Source organism: Megachile rotundata, chromosome 4, assembly GCF_050947335.1.
Source record: "Megachile rotundata isolate GNS110a chromosome 4, iyMegRotu1, whole genome shotgun sequence".
In the NCBI taxonomy this organism is placed as follows: Eukaryota; Metazoa; Arthropoda; class Insecta; order Hymenoptera; family Megachilidae; genus Megachile; species Megachile rotundata.
Window position 1 is genome coordinate 3,920,103 of NC_134986.1, and position 20,664 is coordinate 3,940,766.

General features: G+C 35.4%; 1 long non-coding RNA gene across 1 annotated transcript in view; it reads right to left on the minus strand.

The window, feature by feature from the left end:
• Positions 1-9,912, minus strand: part of LOC105663704 (uncharacterized) — a 97,656-nt gene extending 87,744 nt beyond the window's left edge. Inside the window, exon 1 of the long non-coding RNA XR_013037905.1 lies at positions 9,504-9,912. This is a non-coding gene — a long non-coding RNA (uncharacterized LOC105663704). The remainder of the gene's footprint in view (positions 1-9,503) is intronic.
• Positions 9,913-20,664: the final 10,752 nt, after the last annotated feature.

Here is a 20,664-nt window from a genome sequence, read left to right on the forward strand (position 1 = left end):
AAATTCCCAAATTCCCAAATTCCCATATTTTCAAATTCCCAAATTACCAAATTCCGAAATTTCCAAATTCCCAAATTCCCAAATTCCCAAATTCCCAAATTCCCAAATTCCCAAATTCCCAAATTCCCAAATTCTCAAATCTCCAAATTCCCAAATTACCAAATTCCTAAATTTCCAAATTCCCAAATTCCCAAATTCCCAAATTCCCAAATTCCCAAACTCCCAAACTCCCAAATTCCCAAATTTCAAAATTTCAAAATTTCAAAATTCCCGAATTTCCAAATTTCCAAATGCTAAATTCCATCCTAAAATTTTTCACTTTGTATTTGTCACTTCAAATGAAATAATTTACTCCTTTAACATTTTTGTGTCATTAAAAATAATATTTAGTAATTAATGGAACACCCTGTATAAACGCGGCAAACACGCACCCGGCAAAGATAACCTCGAATCGAAATTCCTTTAGCGTCGTGCCAAAATTCCTGGCGATCGCGAGCTTTTGTTTCACTGTCAATGACCCGCCAAGAGTTACTCTCCGATGACATTCACTCATCATTAGGTTAGGTTAAAGCACCTTAGAAAATTATAAAAATACCGTGTTTTTTGGGGAAGTTATTTATCTACTTGATTGGAGATTTGTATAGTGGTAGACTTTGTCGTTCTGTTTCTGAATGTGAAGTAAATGTTTCAATTTGTGAACAATTATTTAAATTTATTATAAGATAACAAATAAAGCAATCCAGAGGACAAAACGTTGAAATACTGAAGTATTTTATACGGAAGGAAGAATTTTGTTCACTTCATTGATTATTCTTGTATTAAAGCGCATGTTAATAAATGTGATATTTAAAACGATTTTTAAAATATAAGTGTTTAAATACTACTATTAATACTGTTATTAAATGTATGGGTTTCTACAGTCATGTATTTTATTTACAAGTGAAATTATAGTCTTTTAAAATTAGTAAACATTTTCTAGAATTTCCGAATTCTCGTAATTTCAACCCCTAAATTTCAATATTCTAAATTAATAGCTTTTCTGAGCCATTAGTTTTCCAACTTCCAAATTATCAAATATCTGAATCCAAAAATTTTGAATATTTAAACTTTTCAAGCTTGCATATTCGAACACTTTTAAATTTGTAATTCTTAAATTTCGAAATTGCCACATTCTCATATTCTCAAATTCCCAAATCAATAAATCGCCATTTTTCTAAATTCTCGGATTATGAAATCCTTAAATTCTTAAGTTTAATTCTTAAATTTTCAAGTTGAAAAATTTTCAAATTCCTAAATTTTCTGAGATATCTAAATTCCCAAATTTCAATTTATTAAGATCCTCAATTCTCCGTCTTCACTAAACATTACGACCAACCTCACTGAAGCAGCCACATCAACAGCATATCAAGATACATTATTAAAATTCTGTAAAACTATAGGAATCCTCAGCCAACTGTAAAAAAGAGATGTCAGATTATCCACTTCCGACCATAACCCTATCCCTCTAAACTGGTTAACAGTCGCTAATAACCTGGGTAGTTGATGCGACTTTAAACCACTATTTAAAAAAAAAATTCTCTGTCTTCAAATTTACAAATTTTCCAGATGTAAAATATTCAAAAATTTACAAATCTCTAAATTTCCATATTTAAAGATCATTGTAGCGTCCCGAAATGCGAATGTTGCAGACGCTGGACTCTGGCAGGTGGAGTCTTATTGAAAAACGAATTGATGTACGACTCTATTGTCTACGATTACAATTTTGTGGTAACGTTCGTACTGCTCCAGCGATTTTTTCCGAATGCTCGAGAAGCGTGGTCTTTTGCACGTTTCGACCGGTCGCCGACCGTCGCTTGTCTTACCTCTCCCGGCGATGAGTTCATCTAGAGGTGCCACCGATCGATCTTTTAACGATTAATTATTCTACCAATGCTCATGCACCGCCAGATGTCGACGCTTGGACCGAACATGCCGCCCCCCTTGAACTATGTATAGTTCAACCAGAATCTAATTTGATTACAATATGTAGATGTAATGTGTAGATGTAATTAACAATCTTATGCGGTGTAGCAAGTGTGATCATAATAATGTGTTCTAATCTATACTTAACATTATCTAAGGATATTATTCGCTTATACTTATACTATTTACATGGATTATAGTTGTTATTTACAAAGGCAAAGGTGCTATACGTTTAATACAGCGCTTGTATTCTCCTTGGGTTGTTTTGACGGTGACCACACGTATGACTCCGTCGTCGCCTGGGTGGACTGCGGTGATTCGTCCGAGCGGCCAGTGCATTGGAGGTGCATTATCTTCTTTCAGGATAACCAGCGTACCGATTGGTATATTTGGAGCCTTTGCTGCGTGCCACTTCGTCCGCGCAATTTGCTCCTGCAAGTAATCTTTAACCCATCGCTTCCAGAAATGACTTCGTATTTGTTGGATGTGTTGCCATGTTGATAGTTTGCCAACTGGGAGAGCTGAACAATCATAATCTGGCATACTCGTTAAATTTTCGCCGATAAGAAAATGGCCAGGTGTTAGGGATTGGAGATCATTAGGATCAGGTGACAAAGGTGTAATTGGGCGTGAATTTAGAATCGCTTCTATCTGGGTAATCAAGGTCAAGAGTGCTTCATACGAGAGTAATGTATCACCTATGACACGTGTTAGGTGGTATTTCGTGCGTCGAACGGCAGCCTCCCATAACCCACCAAAATGTGGTGATCTTGGGGGAATCATGTGCCAATTTATGCCGTCATTAGCCAATGCGGACGTGAGAGCGTTGTTTGTTTGCTGTGTTTTGAAGAAAGCGTACATCTCTTTTATTTCTCGCTTTGCACCTACGAAATTTGTTGCGTTATCTGAATAGATATCGCTCGGTAGACCTCGTCGCGCGAAAAAGCGACGCAGAGCTGCTAAAACGGCGTCAATTGTTAAATCGCCCACTAACTCAATATGTACCGCCTTTGTTGAGAAGCAAACGAAGATAGCTATGTATATTTTGACCTTGTTTCGATTACGTTGAACCTTCTCCTTTATAAACAAAGGGCCACAAAAATCTAAACCAACTTGGTTGAAAGGCTTAGAAGGAACTACGCGACTGAGTGGTAAATCGCCCATTTTATACTCAACAATTGGCGGCTTGGCTCGAAAACATATGACGCATTTATGAATAAGACTTCTTACGAGACGTTTAGCGTTAGGAACCCAAAATCGTTGTCGTACCGCGTTGAGGGTGGCTAAGACCCCGGCATGAAAGTGCTTTACATGTTGTTCTAAAATAATCAGATTCGTGACATGATGTTGTCTCGGTAACAAAATTGGATGTCGCGAATTATATGGAATATTTGCCTGCGACAATCGTCCGCCTACCCTTAATATCCCATTTGCATCAATGAACGGATTTAAAGGACTGATACCCGCGTTCAAACGACCCGAACTATTTAGCGCGTTGAACACCTGGAAATAACTTTCTTGCTGTATAGCTCGAATAATACACGTTTCTGCCCGGAGAATTTCGGAGGCCGATACCATACCCTTATTGGCTTCCTTCCTTGAACTATTAAATCGAAAACGTAAAATGTAGGCAATGATGCGTTTAAGTCTAGAATAGGATGAATATTTCTCGAAGCCGTTCCAATTCACAACGCGCGAAGGCAATGCGATTGAAGGGCGTAATTCAGGTAGCTCAATTGGTTCCAACCTGAAAGCTGGCCAGTGCTCTTCAGCCTTCGCCAACCAGCTCGGTCCATGGAACCAAAATATATTATTTACTAGTTCCGTTGGAGATAAACCGCGAGATATTAGATCAGCTGGGTTGTTTGCTGACGATGCATGACGCCACTCGATACCACTGGTAACATTTTGAATTTCGTTTACGCGATGTGCAACAAAGGTTTTGAGTGTATGAGGTGGTGTTCTTATCCAGTGCAATGTAATTGTTGAATCGGACCAGAAGATAGTTCGATTAAATGAAATTCTTCGTAGTGAACTAGTTATTGTCTGATATAATTTCGCTAATAAATGCGCCGCGCATAGCTCTAAGCGTGGCAACGTAACAGTTTTTAGAGGCGCCACTCGTGATTTGGCTGAAAGTAGTTTTACAATTATGTTACCGTGATGATCGAATGAACGTACATAGAAACATGCGCCGTACGCCTGCTCGCTGGCGTCACAAAAACCGTGTAACTCCAACGATACACTCGCCTTACATGTAATTTGTCTAGAAAAAGTGATGTTACGTATCGAATTCAATTCTCTACAGAATGTAAGCCAAAACGTATGTATGTCTGTTGGCACAGATTCGTCCCAACTTAATTGCAATTTCCAAAGTTTCTGCATTAGAATTTTTGCTCGTATTATAATAGGCCCGAGTAAACCCAACGGATCAAATAACGAAGCGATTACCGACAATATTGATCTTTTTGTTACGCGCGTGTTATATTCGATTTCCTTTACATCGTATATTATTGTGTCGTGTTTTGCATTCCAACCCAAACCGAGAGTTTTTACGGTACCGTCCAGGTCCAGTCGTAAATGCGTGGCGTCCGTTTTGTCATCTAAAGAGTCGATCAACGTGGGTTCATTTGTTGCCCATTGCCTCAGCTTGAATTTTCCCTTGTCGCATAATGTAATGAGATCGTCCCTAATTGCAATGGCCTCTTCTCGCGTGCTCGCGCCCGTCAACAGATCGTCGACATAAAAATCCTCTCGCAATGCTCTCTCCCCGTGTGGAAAATCTTTTCCTTCGTCTAAACTAAGTTGTAATAAAGTACGGGTAGCTAGAAAAGGCGCTGCGGAGGTACCGTATGTTACCGTATTTAACGTGTAAGTTTTTATGGGTTCGCGATGAGATTTCCGCCACAATATTTGTTGATATTTGCGATCATTAGGATGTACTAGTACCTGACGGTACATTTTTTCTATGTCCGCGGTCAATACGTAATTATGGAATCTAAATCTAAGAAGAAGTGAGTACAAGTTATCTTGGATGGTTGGACCGGTTAATAACATGTCGTTTAATGATACTCCGTTGGATGTTTTTGCCGACGCATCAAAGACCACGCGAAGTTTAGTGGTCAGGCTGGATTGTTTTATTACTGCATGATGGGGTAAATAATAACCGCCGTCTAAGTTTGTAGCTTTAGTTTCGGACATATGACCTAATCGAATGTATTCTTCAAGAAATTCCGTATATTTAATCTTTAATTGTGGTTCCTTAGTTAATTTCTGTTCTAATGATCGAAATCTTCGCAACGCGACAGAAAATGATTCTCCTAAACCCTTGGTGTTTTCTTTAAATGGCAATTTAACAATGTATCGACCGGTGATCGGATCGCGTGTAGTGTTTGCTATGAAGTGACTTTCAGCTTCGCGTTCTTCTTCAGACGAGATGGGAGCGTGAATAGGTTCTTCTAATTCCCAAAATTTCGCGATTTGTTCGTGAATACCTTCGCGTGCTACGTTGCATCGAGTTGTTTGAGCTGTGTCGTGATCGGGTATTCTTCCGCCAATTACCCAACCAAGCTTTGTTTTTTGTAACGTAATCGAATTATCTCTTAACTTAATCTGACCCACACATAATAATTGTAAGAATAGTTCCGCGCCTATCAAACCGTCGATTTCTGCTGAGCGGTCGAACGAAGGATCCGCGAGTGGTAAATTTTTTGGAATTTTGAGTTCCCCCTTCGAGATTGTGCGCGATGGTAATACGTCAGTAATTTGTGGGAGAATTAAGAATGTAACATCGGCTTGAAATTGATTTATACGCGATTGAATTTTCGTTTTAATTGCGTGCTTTATTGTTGTCGTGTTTTTATTAATACCGATTACCGGAATGTTAATTTTCTGACGCGGTAAATTTAACCTACACGCGGCTTGCTCGGTTAAAAAATGTGACTGCGACCCGGAATCCAACAATACCCGACACGGTTGTAACTGACCCTCGTTATTTGTTATATGAATTATGGCAGTGGACAATAATGTCTCCGATCCGACGTTCGCGCTTAGAGCCGACATGTTTAACTGACCCGAAGACTGACTATCGCTACTAGTTTCTTTATGCAATAGAGTATGGTGATGCCCTTTGCATTGTTTGCATGAACTAGCACGACAATTTTTCGCTAGATGGTTTGGCCGAAGGCAATTTATACACAATCCTGCGCTCTTAACCATATCTAGCCGTTGATCGACAGCAACATTTGTTAATTTTGGGCAATTTGACGTGTAATGTTTTTCTTTGCATAGGTTGCATAAGATTTCAAAGGACGCATGTACAAAATTAGGGCTTCGCGATGTTTTTGAGGACCCGTATTGCTTATATTCCGGACGCGTGTACGACATGACTGTGTCTTTATTCGGCGTTGCGCGATTGTTTTCTAAGAGTTTTCGTCTGGTATGCAAAAATTCGAGAAGATTATCCATTGTCGGTAAAACAGCTCCCTGCGTTTGTTCTTTCCATTTTAGACGCGTCCCCTCGTCGAGTTTCGATATTATCGCGTAAATTGGAAAGGCCTCTAAGAACGGTATATTTAACGCTTGTAACGCCCTGTAATGTTTCGTTACGCTGTCCACCAGCTCGCACAATGAAGCGACATTGTATCGACTGCAGGCGGGCAACGCGAAAAAAGCTTGTATTCGATTGTTAATTACTATGGATGGATCGTTATAATATTTTTCAAGAATATTCCACGCTACTAAATAGTTCGCTGCAGTTGTTTCTAATGATTCTATTTTTTCGGCAGCTTTTCCGGTCAAACAGGATCTCAAATAAATTAATTTTTGTGTATCGCGAAAACCAGAATTGTCGTGCACAGCAGAACGAAATGCATCGGCAAACCCTGGCCACGCTTCGTATGAGCCGCTGAATTTAGGCAGATGCATTGTCGGTAATTTCACATGCATGTCGGATGCAATTGTTAATGGAGATTGTGTTAAGGGTAGCGCGTTATTTGAAACGGAAGCTCGCGTAATATTTTCTCCCGTATTGAAATCATTTGTATTCTGAGCGTTTATTACATCTTGCGGCGATTCGACGCGACGAGGTCCCCCAACTGACTCTAATAAATGTTGCGCTTTAGCAACATGCGTAAGATACGCCTCTTCAATTTCACCGCGTTCGATCAGGCGTTGTTCGTATAATTCGTCCGTCGCGAGGAGTTCCAACGCGTTCTGAATCGACTCGAGTGCCTCGAAGTCGCGTTCTATTTTTGCAAGGCGTAAGCGTAGTTGATGTACGCCTGATTCGGATGTCGCGTCAAATTCATTAACGAATTTTATGAACGTTGTGAATTTTGCTTTGATCGCGCCACGTTTTCGTACTAATTCCGATTCGGTGTTTACAATACTCTCGTTCGCCATTGTTTAATTGAGATAAATAAATGGGAGGTAAAAGACAGCGATTTAACGAATATGACAGACTTACGCTTCGTTCAGCTTCCCCGGCAACGTGTTGTCCTACGGCGATGCGTGCGATGTCTGCTGCTTCTGCGACTCAGGAAATCTCGTTCTCGTCCAACCCCGATTTCCGATGTTCCAAGTTCCGACGTTGGTCGATCAGGGATGATGCACTGCTTGTGCAGTCGAATCGTTCCTTGCTGATGTCCAAAGGTGATGCGCTGCCTGCCCAGCCGAATCGTTCCTTGGTAGTTGCGTTTTTTCCTGGATCCCGCTTGTCCACAGAGCTTGAATCCGGTTCGAAGGACCAAAATGTAGCGTCCCGAAATGCGAATGTTGCAGACGCTGGACTCTGGCAGGTGGAGTCTTATTGAAAAACAAATTGATGTACGACTCTATTGTCTACGATTACAATTTTGTGGTAACGTTCGTACTGCTCCAGCGATTTTTTCCGAATGCTCGAGAAGCGTGGTCTTTTGCACGTTTCGACCGGTCGCCGACCGTCGCTTGTCTTACCTCTCCCGGCGATGAGTTCATCTAGAGGTGCCACCGATCGATCTTTTAACGATTAATTATTCTACCAATGCTCATGCACCGCCAGATGTCGACGCTTGGACCGAACAATCATGGAATTCTAAAATCGTTTCAAACGAAATTTTAACCCCTTGCCGTACTTTCACGAGTCTCACTTGTGACGCACTCATAGTTCAAATGTGACAAATCTTGTTAAAATTTGTAATACTCTTCAACTTCAAAATTAGGTCCAACTTATATATATATAGCCAGAGATTGCTAAATATAAAATACTCACAACATTTTAATTTTCTTTATTTGTTTTAATATTATAGCTATGAATAGTTAGTTTTGATTGACGCATTTGGCAAATAAATTGTACGGCAAAGGATTAACATGCATAATATGTATACCTACTACAATCTGTCTCCGCGTCAATTTTAACACATTCATCAATCTTTAAAAGACGACGGTTCATTATTTGAACAAGTTTTCGAATAATTTGCTGCTATAACTGGATTAAAATGATCCTATGTTAGCCGTGCGAGGGTTAATGAAAAACCTGAATGAAGAGCATTCGAATTTCGGGGTCATTTTGAGAGCGTCAGCTGTAAGCCGCGTTCAACCACGCGTGTACGTATTTTCCGGTTTTGTCTTTCTCTTTTCTTCGTTCAACCACCTTCGATCCTTGGTTTCGTCAATGAAGCAGACATCGACCGTCAGGTTGAAATTTCTGGGTTTCGGATTTCCGTGTAATACAAGCTTCTCCCTCAAGAAACCAGACTTGAAAGGAATGATACATTCATTCTGTTGCAATAATTAATGCGAACAGTGTAATTTATAGAGTACCCGGCGTGGTAGGCTTCCCGGGGGAATATGAAGATTTAGGGGAAACGAAATGTACCACTTGTACTTTATTTCTTAGTTAATATAAGACATAATATATAGGATGTCTTCGAAAGGGTGATACAATTGGCAAGAGGGTGAATTTACATGAAAAAATAAGGAAAAAGTTTTGAATACAATTTTTTCATATATCATTTCATTTTTGAAAAAACTGAATTACCGTCGTATTTGTAAAAAAAATTTGTTCACGTCGTATAAAATGATTGTTACTTTAATCATTGATACTTCCAAATTTCGTTATCGGTCATTCTTTGTAACATTATGATATAGATACAGATACTAATGTTTAATAAAATGAATTAGTCAATGATAAGAACACACATAAACAAACCTAATAATTAATATAAAGTAATAAACCTATTGAAGTAATATTAACAATTATATCAATTGATTTATAATATTTGTTTACTGTAGAATTAAGAAACAATTTATCGATTTTATCATTTTGTATACTAAACAAACTTTTTTACGAATACTCAAAAAATGTTCAAAGTCAATTTTCTTGGAAATGAAGTCATATACGAAAAATTTATATTAAATTAATATTCTAAGCAAGACATCATATTTGAAACATGAGTGCGTCACGAGTCAAAGTTGTGACATAATATATTATCAAAGGAGTTAAAACATTGTACAGAAGCTTTAGAAAAATTCATTAAGATAAATATACGTCTAAACTTTACCTGTATACAAAGAAGGTTATTTTTCCACCTTATAAAAAAAAGTGTGCCAATTTCACAAAACGTCGAATTGCGCCGCGGTCTCCCCTATACAAATTCCCCTAGCAACAACCGTCACAATGGTAGCTATTAGTTCGATTCTCGTATCGAATGTTACAAAAACTTCCATCGACACCCCATGGCGGTGAATCGCGAGATCGTGAGATCAGTGTTGCACTATAGAGGCCGTAGTTTGTCACAGGATAGAAGGTAACGATTCGAGGAAGGTTCTTGGAGGTTTTTCGAGGCGGTAGCCGGTCCGGACCCCCCTTGATTGGAAGAACACGAGAACACCGCCAACGGTGGGCCTTGAGGCCCCTCCTGATCGCTATTGAGCTCCCGCCATGGACAATAGAAGACCGTTAGACGTGCCATGGGATAAGGATAGAGGCTTGAACGAACCATGGGAATCCCTGAACCGAGGGTAGACCCGGGCGAGTAGGGATGGGTTCGAACCGAATTTTTCACTTCTCGATACTCGAATCCGAAGCTTCGTCAAATTTCAAAACTCTCGAACTTCAAGACTCTTGAAACTTGAAGCAGTGATTTTGTTTTGCAAGAATATTTTGCGAACCGATATCGATATTTTTCAAGCTCGTGTCACTCGTTCTGCAGTTCGATCACCATCGATCTGCTTACATCGAAAACAAAAACTAAACCGAACCACTCGTGCATCGAATATTCGAGACACGAATCAAATACTCTCAAGACACGCTGCGAGTATTCGTTGATTTTATACTTCTTGTATGGATTTCGAGAGTTTCGAAGAAAAGGCAAAAAAATTCTCGAAGCTCGAAACTTTTTTGTCTTTCGAGGTTTCGAGAAAGCCATCCCTACGAAGAAGCGCGACCCAGGCCGATGGACCTGTGTGTAACAAAGAACTGGTTTACCTTCTTCTTTTCTCTTCTGGTTTCAAACGTGTATTAGCAAAAAAGGTTTCTTCCTTAATAAAAACTGTTGTGTTTTCATTTTGGGTCGATGGAACATTTTGTGAAATCTGATGGGAGAGTTGGAATGATACTTGCGATGGTTGTTGTTAAAGGAATTTTTATGGTAGACTCTTATATTGCAACATTTATAGGGACATTCGAGCACATTAGATGACTTTTTCTATTATTGATGAATATCGTTAATCCTTTACTTTGCTATTATACAATTGTATTATTAGTTATTGTACAACCAAGGTTTATATCGCTATATAGAACCATTTTTGTATGTCTACTGACCGTGTAATCAGGTATTACATCATTATAGTCAAATATTGTATTACTGTTTATTGCATAACTAAATGTTATATCGCCATATAGGGCCATTATTATATGTCAACTAATCGTGTAATCAAGTATTACATCGTCATTATAGCCAAATATTCTATTGCTGCTTGTTGCATAACCAAATGTTGTATCGCCATACATGGTTACATATTGCATCGTTACATCTTGTTATAACCAAGCATGTATTTCCATGTGTGGCTAAATAAATTTAACTGAATTTAACTAAATTAATTTAACTGTTATATTGCCAAAAATTGTATCACTATTAATTGCATATTATTATAGTAATTATTATTATTATAGTAATTGTACAATCAAGTAATACAATGTTAATGTATAACTGTTAATTGCTATAATTAACCACAAATACATGGCCATACACATGTTATATAGCCATCTATGGTATTTGTTGCTGTCTTTATACAACCAAGTGTCATATTATCATTTATAGTCAAATATTATATTGATTCTCATTTTATAGTTATGTGTTATATTGCTATGTATGATCGAGTGTCAGCTCATGGCTTCATAAACATTTATGAACCAAAATCTATTTTCAATAAATAGTAACTTTTTAATACACCAAGTTGACAATTTTCAAAATTCCAAAATTTCAGAATCCCAAAGTTCAAAAATTCGAAAATTCAAAAGTTTACAAATTACAATGTCTAAAGCTTAAATATTGCAATGTCTAAAGTCTCAAAATTTCAAAATCAAGAAATCTCCTAAAATTATAAAAATTCCAAAATTCCAAAGTTTACAAATTACAATATCTAAAGTTTAAGTATTACAGTGTCCAAAGTCTCGAAATTCCAAAATCTAAAAATTCAAAAGTTTACAAATTACGATGTCTAAAGCTTAAATATTGCAATGTCTAAAGTCTCAAAATTTCAAAATCAAGAAATCTCCTAAAATTATAAAAATTCCAAAATTCCAAAGTTTACAAATTACAATATCTAAAGTTTAAGTATTACAGTGTCCAAAGTCTCGAAATTCCAAAATCTAAAAATTCAAAAGTTTACAAATTACGATGTCTAAAGCTTAAATATTGCAATGTCTAAAGTCTCAAAATTTCAAAATCAAGAAATCTCCTAAAATTATAAAAATTCCAAAATTCCAAAGTTTACAAATTACAATATCTCAAGTTTAAATATTAGTGTCCAAAGTCTCGAAATTCCAAAATCTAAAAATTCAAAAATTCAAAAGTTTACAAATTACAATATCTAAAGTTTAAATATTACAATGTCTAAAGTCTCAAATTTCCAAAATCAAAAAATCTCCTAAAATTATAAAATTGCAAACTTCGAGGGCGCCAAAGTTTCAAAATTCCGATCTTCAAAATCCAAAACTTAAAAAAATACGAATAGTCATAAAACTCAATGTTCTAGATTTTAAATATTCTAAGATACCAAAGTCTCAAAATTGAAAATTTCAAAAATTCTCAATTTTTTTAATTTCACTACTCTAAGTCCTAGAATTCAAAAATGCAAATTTCGAAAGTCTAAAAATTTCTGAACTCCACCGTTGAAAATCATAAAAATTCAAAGAAATTACGAAAAGGTATTAAATGGCTAAAGTTCTAAAATTCAAAAATGCCAAAGTTTGAAACTTGGAAAATTACAAAACTCTGACGCTTGAAGTCAGCAAGTGGCAAAGTTTCGAACATAAAAGTCTAATCTGAATATCCCGTAGTCGAGCATCGTATATTCCATCCAGCTTTCTCGTTAGAAGAAGATTTGCCAAACGACGCAGCATTACATCTGAAGATATATCTGGAAGAAAGAGCGAAGTCAGTATGTATACGGGGCGGTAAGAAATGCGAATGAGAAGGTCAAAAGAAAGGAAGAAAGAATAATATCCACAGAAGAGTGAAAAGAAACGAAAGGGACTCGGAGGGACGCGTTGACCGTAGGAGATCACCGGCGTAAAGAGAGATAGGGAAGAAATGAAACGAAAGGAAACGAAACGAGAAAAGAGATGGCCGAGAACCGAGAAAGAAAGGGAACGGGATAAAACGACGAAAAAGAAGGAAGAAACATGAACCTACGGGTTAGCGCGACCGGGATGGCCAACGAAGAAGAATATTTGAGAGAGGAAACAGAAGGAGAAGAAAAGAAAGAAGAGAAACGAGGTTGAGAAGGAGAGGAAGATGAGTTGAAGATGTGGAAAGGGAAGAAACGGATTGCTTGCTCTTCTACTGCAGCCGTGCGGGTCTTCCACGAACCGGGACCTCCGTGGTCTTCTTTTTCCACGTCGAAGGAGCTCACAGTCCCGATCTGAATTCACCGACATTATTATGCTTTAATTTCATATTATTGGACCCCTTATATGTCGGTTCATCCTGTATCACGGTACACTCCGATGAAACCTACGCTACCTTTAATATGTACATTAGATCATTTCTTCATTTCTATGAACTTTTAAGTTTCGGATTTTTCAAGTTTTTCGAGTTATCAGATTTGTAAAATTAAATAATAAAATCTGTAAAATTAAATTGGTAAAATTTGTGAAATTAAATTCATAAAATCTGTAAAAATTTGTAAAATTTGTGGAATTTGTGGAATTTGTGGAATTTGTGGAATTTGTGGAATTTGTGAAATTAGTGAAAGCGGTGAAAGTAGCGAAAGTGAAATTTATAATATTGTAAATTTTGTAAAATTGCAAATAGCGTGAAATTTCCAAATTTTCAAATCACTATATGTATGAACGTCCAAATGTCTGAATTTTCTAAATTTCAAAGTTTTGAAATTTTTGTTTTGAAATTTTTCAAAATTACATTTACTTTCTCAAGTGTCCAAGATTAACAACTTTTAGAAACCCCAAACTTTTAATATAACTGAACTTCTATATTTTTATATTTTATAATGTCTACCCTTTGAAATCCCCATATTACTAATTTCTCAATTCATAAAGTTCTATTTATTTAAAGTGCCAAATGTCTGCGTTTTCAAATTCTTAGAGTCCCATTATCTCTAAATCCTCAAATATTTATGACTTCGAATTTCTAAACCACCAAATCTCCTATACATATTATCCAATTCCTATGTCCCTAATTTCCGTGTACTGCCAAATCCCTAGCTTTCTATGTTTCTACATCCACAAATCGCAAGGTTCTCGAATACCCTTGATTTGAAATTACTAGGACTCTAAGTTCTCACATTTCTAAATTTTGATATCCACAAATTCCTATGTTCTAAGGATGTTCAAATCCTTAGATATCTAATCCCACCATCCAGAAATTGTAAGGTTCCCAAATACCTACGATTTCAAATTACTGGAACCACAAATCCTTACGTTTCTAAATCTCTATGTCCACAAATTCCTATGTTCTCAAATTTTTAAACTCTTAAATCCCAACGTCTCCAAATACTTATGACCTCAAATTGCTAGTTTCCCAAATTTCTAGGTCTGAGATCTCTAGATTCCTTCATTCTTATGTCTACAAATTCCTACGTCCAAAATTGATATATCGATAAATATTTAGGTTTCTGTATTCTTAGATCCCCAAATACCTGTAATCTGACATTCTAGTCCCTTTAATTCGTAGGCACCAAATCCCTCAATTTTCAAATTTTTATGTCGATAGATTTATTTCTAGGTCCCCAATCTTTATGTCCGAAGATATCTGGATTCCCGTATTTCTGTGCCACCAAATTCCTATGTGTACAAATCCCTAAGTGCCCAAAATTTGTATGTCTTCGTAACTCTAGATGTCCTAATTACTATATTTTGAATTCCTAGACTACCATATCTTTGTATTCACATTCTGAGATTACCAAATCTCTATTTTCTGATAAATTTCCTAATCCCAAAATTCCCAAATCTCAAAATTCCCAAATCCCAAAGTTCCCAAGTCTAAAAGTTCTTAAATCTCAAGGATTTCATATCTTAAGGGCCCAAAATGTCAAGAGCTCTAAATCTCAATTCCACAAATCTGAAGGACCCCAAACTAACCAAATTTTAACCTTCACCAATCTTTAATCTGCGTTGAAACGTTGAAATTTGGAAAAGTCCGTAAAAATCAACGTCAGGAAGACCTATTCCCCTTGAATACTATACATATTTTCCCTAGAAAGTCAGATTCTTTCTTGACTGTACTAACCATTTAACTCATGTATAACGAATCATAAATTATAACCCATGTGTCACTGTAACACGTCACTCAATAAGTCCCCGGTCTGACACATATATGGCAACACTGGTGACAGACCCACGTTATTTTCGAATAATACTAACCTTCAAACAGTACGTGTCAAAATTTCATGGTATTCTGACCAATAGTTTAGAAGTTACAGTCATTTTAGTATCCCCAGTTTCGTAATTTTGAAGACAATAGATAGAAAGGAATTTCGTGTGTTGATTAAACACTGTTTTTTAATCGGAAAAAATACTGTTGAAGCCAAAAAGTGACTTCATAAGCATTATAGGGACTCTGCACCAGGGAAATCAACTATCATTGACTGGTATGCTGAATTTAAACGCGGTCATACAAGCACCGATGATGCTGAACGCTCTGGTTGCCCAAAATCAGCAGCCGTTCCGGAAAACATAAAAAATGTCCACAAAGTAGTTTTAAAAGACCGTAAACATAAGTTGCGTGAGATAGCTGATGCCTTAAAGATATCAGAAGATAGTGTCTTCACAATTTTGCATGAAAATTTGGGCATATGCAAATTGCTTTCAAAGTGAGTGCCGCGTTTGCTGTTTCACGAAGGCAATGCGCCGTGTCACAAGTCGATGAACACGATGGTTCAATTGAATGAATTACGTTTTGAATTGTTTCCCCACACACCGTACTCCCCAGATTTGGACGCCAGCGACTACTGGCTCTTTGCAGATATGAAAGAAATGCTGCAGGGAAAGAAATTTGGCTCATATGAAGAAGTGATTGCGGAAATTGAAGCTTATTTTGGAGGCAAAGACAAATCATTTAATATAAAGGGAATTGAAAAGTTAGAGGAGCGTTGGAATCAATGTACCACACTGGAAGGAAAGTATATTGATAATTAAAGTGGAATTTCTAAAAAAAAATTTGTTTTTCTTAGTTAGACCGGAGACTTATTGAGTGATGTGTTACATCATTAAAGGGCTATTTCCATACGACAGAAATAAAATATGGAGTTTTATTTTATATACGTAAATGACTGTAACATATGTCATAATTAAAGATTCCTTTGAGATTATTTCTTTTGTATTCGCAATTTTGTTATGCCGTCCTTCTAACATTCTCTAGACTTACAACGTTATATAATTCTTTTCTGACTTTTTGTTGAACTCTATTATAAATACGTTACATAAAGCAATACTAAATTAATACATTTCGTCAGGCATAAGTGAATATAGCATGTTGCATCGAAAATATTCCTTAATTTCCATAATTGCAATTTGATGATGTTTCTTCGAAAAACATTGTAAATTTACAATATTACATCTATTTTTTTAAAGCAATTTTTTAAAGAAAACATTTGTTGATTGCTCTTTGCTAAATAGTACTATTTCTGAAAGTATAAAAATACATCTTTCTACTAAATTGACAAATCATGTCGCAAAGTGTTAAACAACAAAAAAATCATGTAATGAAACTGAAACAATAATTAAATAAAAATAATAAAAATTTACAAAAATATTAAGAATATTACAGCAGCTTATAACTGCTTACACTGTGTAAATTTACAATAGTATTTAATCGTGTAACAAAAATGAAATAAAATAGCAAAAACTTAGAAAAGAATTAAGGATGTTACTCATAGTTCATATTTGATAATCATGCAAAATATATTTAGATACAAGTACATAAATAATTTTGCATTTGCCAGACAAAAAAAGTTTATTGATTGTTATTTTCTTAATACCGCCAATTTCAAACATACAATCAAAGAATTAATTCAAAAGGATAATATTTCATCGCAAGTGATAAAAGTTCAAAAGTGTATTTGCGCAATAAAAAGATTTGATGAAATTATACATCGAAGGACTGAGGAATGATTATAAATGAAAACATTGTATATTCCTTTAATGTAAGGAAGGCGATCAGAAATTAACGTTAAATCGCGAATCCGCACCAAGGGCAAATCCCTGACAAGGTCAAAACCAGTTTGGTCATCTTCCAAAAGAAAAGCAGTCACGTTGGGGCAAGGCTTTTCCATAACCAGTTTTACTTGGCCCAGATACTGTGCTGATATATTAGTCCTCGAACCTAAATGCGCGAGATACTCAAAGTTGATCCATTTTTATTTGGATTACAACCATTTTCGTTTCTTCCTTTCTATCGAGGACACTTACTAATACATGCAGCATGTCCTAGTAATTATAGTACCACCAAAAGGTACCTTTTCAGAGAATAATTAAACAATTTGATCTTAAGAAATATTATAGTATTTATAAATTAACCCGATCAGACCTGATATTTTCTTGTAGTTTAAATTGCGTGCATGACAGAGTAATAATGCTGAACTTGACTATGTGTATAATCTAAACCAGATTGTTACCTAATCAGGAAGCTTATTATACAGTGCGGTGCATAACTATAGCACCAACTACTATTTTAGTTGTTCTGTAATTCAGAGTTAAAATGCAAAAAATCAATTGCAAGAGATGAAATAGTATGGGTCGCAATAAATATTATATTAAGTCTCATTGAAGTTGCTCTTCTATTAGAAACGATATAATCGAAAATGTGATTTTGGCTTGTTGCGTAACTATAGCACCAATGTCATTAAATTAGCTTCTCTCCATCCAGTTCAACTACAAACTCACTGAAGCTAAATAATTACATTCTTATTAAAATACAAATTAAAATTTGACAATACTCTTTGTTGAACAATGCCACGTGGTAGATATTTGACCAAAGAGGAGAAGGGTAAAATTTTGGCGTTTAAGAAGGATAAAATTAGTGTTCGAGAAATTGCCCGTAGGTTAGGGAGCTTACATAAAGTCGTTTTGATTTTCTTAAATAATTCCGTTAATTATGGCAATAATGAAAAGGATGGTCCAAAGAAAAAATTGAGTCCCCTTACCGAACGAGCAATTGTAATAACAGCCAGTAACATCCAAAGAGCTGTAACCAAATTAAAAAGGAATTCAACTTAAATATTTCACGGTGGACAGTACGTCGAGTTTTGAAAAGTAATCCCAATATGGAGAAGCAGAAATTAAAATGTGCACCAAAACTTCTACCACGGCATAACGTTGCGAGGCTTGAATACGCTCGAGCGAACATGCATCGTAACTGGAAAAGCATAAGTTAACCTTAGATGTCAAAATCTTTTTACACCAATTTACTTAAACTTCTATCACTGATAATAAGGTTATATTTTCGGATAAAAAAAAGTTTAATCTTGATGGTCCGGACGGCTATAATTCACATTGACGAGATCTCCGAAAAGAACCACAATACTTTTTAAAAAGAAATTTTGGCAGACGAAGACAAATTGTGGTGTCCTTTGCGTTGATGGCATATTGTAATTGGCTTTTCCATCGAAAAAGATGGGTAGCGAGGAGTACACTATAATTTTATCAGACAATTTGTTACTTTTTATGAACGCACATGATGCTGTTAATTGAACTTTCCAACAGGACAACCCTGCTGTACATACCAGTCGGAAGACAGTATCATGGTTGGAAAGAAAAAAATTAATGTTATTAAATGGCCAGCATGTACACCAGACAAAAACCCGATGGAAAATATTTGAACCAATATTGTCCGAAAAGTTTATGTCGAAAATCGACAGTATGAAAATATTTTAGAACCCAAAAACGCGATACTAAAAGCATGTAATGAAATTAGCCAACGAATTTTTCAGAAACTCATGGGGAGCATGCCAGATAGAATTTTCCAACCTATAGCAAAACAAGGAGACCCTACAAGTTATTAAAATCATATTTATGTGTATATATTTGACATTTATTCACATGGTGCTATAGTTATGCAACGATGAAAAATTTTCATGTTATATTTTCTTATACATATAATAAAATAATATCAACAAATTTTTACTGAAGTTCATTGTTCACTATACCCTTCAATTTCCTATGGATGATTTTTATGTATTGTTATTTCAAAGTCAGAATCTACTAAAAATATAAGTGGTGCTATAGTTCTGCACCGCAGTATAGTACACCGTTGTTTCCTAATTATTTAAACACAGTAAAATGTAAGAATAAGTATGCAAAATCGTTTGGATTATTTTTTTATGAAATATAGTACGATTGTTATTAAATGAATTTTTATATACTTCCATCTAATTTTATTTTTTACATTGATCACAATAACAATCATTATATTCCACAATTTGTACCATTGCAAATTACAGAATAATTAACGAAAGTATTGGTAAGTGTTTTCAGTAGTAACTTCTCCAAATATTTTAAACTTATGACATCACTTAGTTTCTCTTGAAATAAATTTGTTAAATGGAAAGTATTTATTTATGATTATTTTCTTATCTTTAGTACTTGCAAAAAATAATACAAAAATAGAAAATAATACCAAAAATAAAATAATACAAAAACAATATAAAAATCAAATATGTAATATATAAAATAAAATAAATGTATATGAATAAATATATTTACAATATAATACTATAATTTTATTTTGTAATATGATATTATAGATATGTAGAATATTTTATTATAAAATTAAAAGAACGACACAACAAAGGCGAACACTAAATATAATATTCAGTATCCAATAAATAATATTTCACGCGATATCAGTTATTTAACCGAGCGTTAAATGTGATTAGTCCCTCAAACATGCTTCACTAGCTCTAATGATACAGAGTGATGCTCCATTCAAAGATCAATTCCGAAACTTATCGACGTGAAAATATTTTAATGAGTCAAATTCAATTCATTTGTGCCTTATTATGTCAAGTGCTGGAAATTCCGGTATGACGTTGCAGAGATTGCATGACGACCTTGGATCATAAATTCCATCATACTCAAAGGGTTAAAAGGACTAGAGTGTCAGCTCGTGACCTCCTTTGCAACCACCGGTTGCTTCTATCTATCTATCCAGATGTGTATATACACTTTGAGCCTTCGTGCTGAACTCGAGCAGCAACTTTTCAATTGAAAGAAAAAATTCCGGCTATCTTTTGAAAATGATTCAACCAGCTACGGTAGAACCTTACCCAACTGAAGGTACAATGAATCAGAAAACCATTGATACAACCTGCTTTCTTGCAATTAATTTATTCAATGAGGTAGGGTAGATGATTCTATTCGTATCCGTTTCAAATATTCGTATAATTGAGAGGATACGTTTTTAGGTTAATGTTGTAACATAAATTATATGACGATATACTATAAACTATAACATAGATATCGTAGACCATAACATAAATTATAATATATGTTAGAACATAAATTATAACACTTGTTACATTATAAATTATAACATTAACAAGTACATCATAAATTTACAGCATCACATGCATATTTATTATATGACAACTAACAATAAATTTTACCAATCCTGCATTTTTTAAATCATGCAAATTAACATGAATTTCTATTATCTCTACGTTCTACAATAATTATACAAGGTATCTACTTGCCAGAAACATTATACAAACTTAATAGCGTAATGAATAGTTATTACACAATTCGTTATGAAGAACATAATCACCATAAATGGTTATACGGAAGTGTTCAAAAAAATTAAACATGTGAACACCATGATGTGAAAGTAGAAACTGATAGACAATGTTGTCCACAGAATCCCTATTTAAGAAAGTTTATCCATTACAGCAACATTAATTTAAGAGCATTAAATATATATGTCGGAAATGAGACAAATAACGTAATGATGACAAACGGTGCAATTACCCTAAGCGAGTCAATAA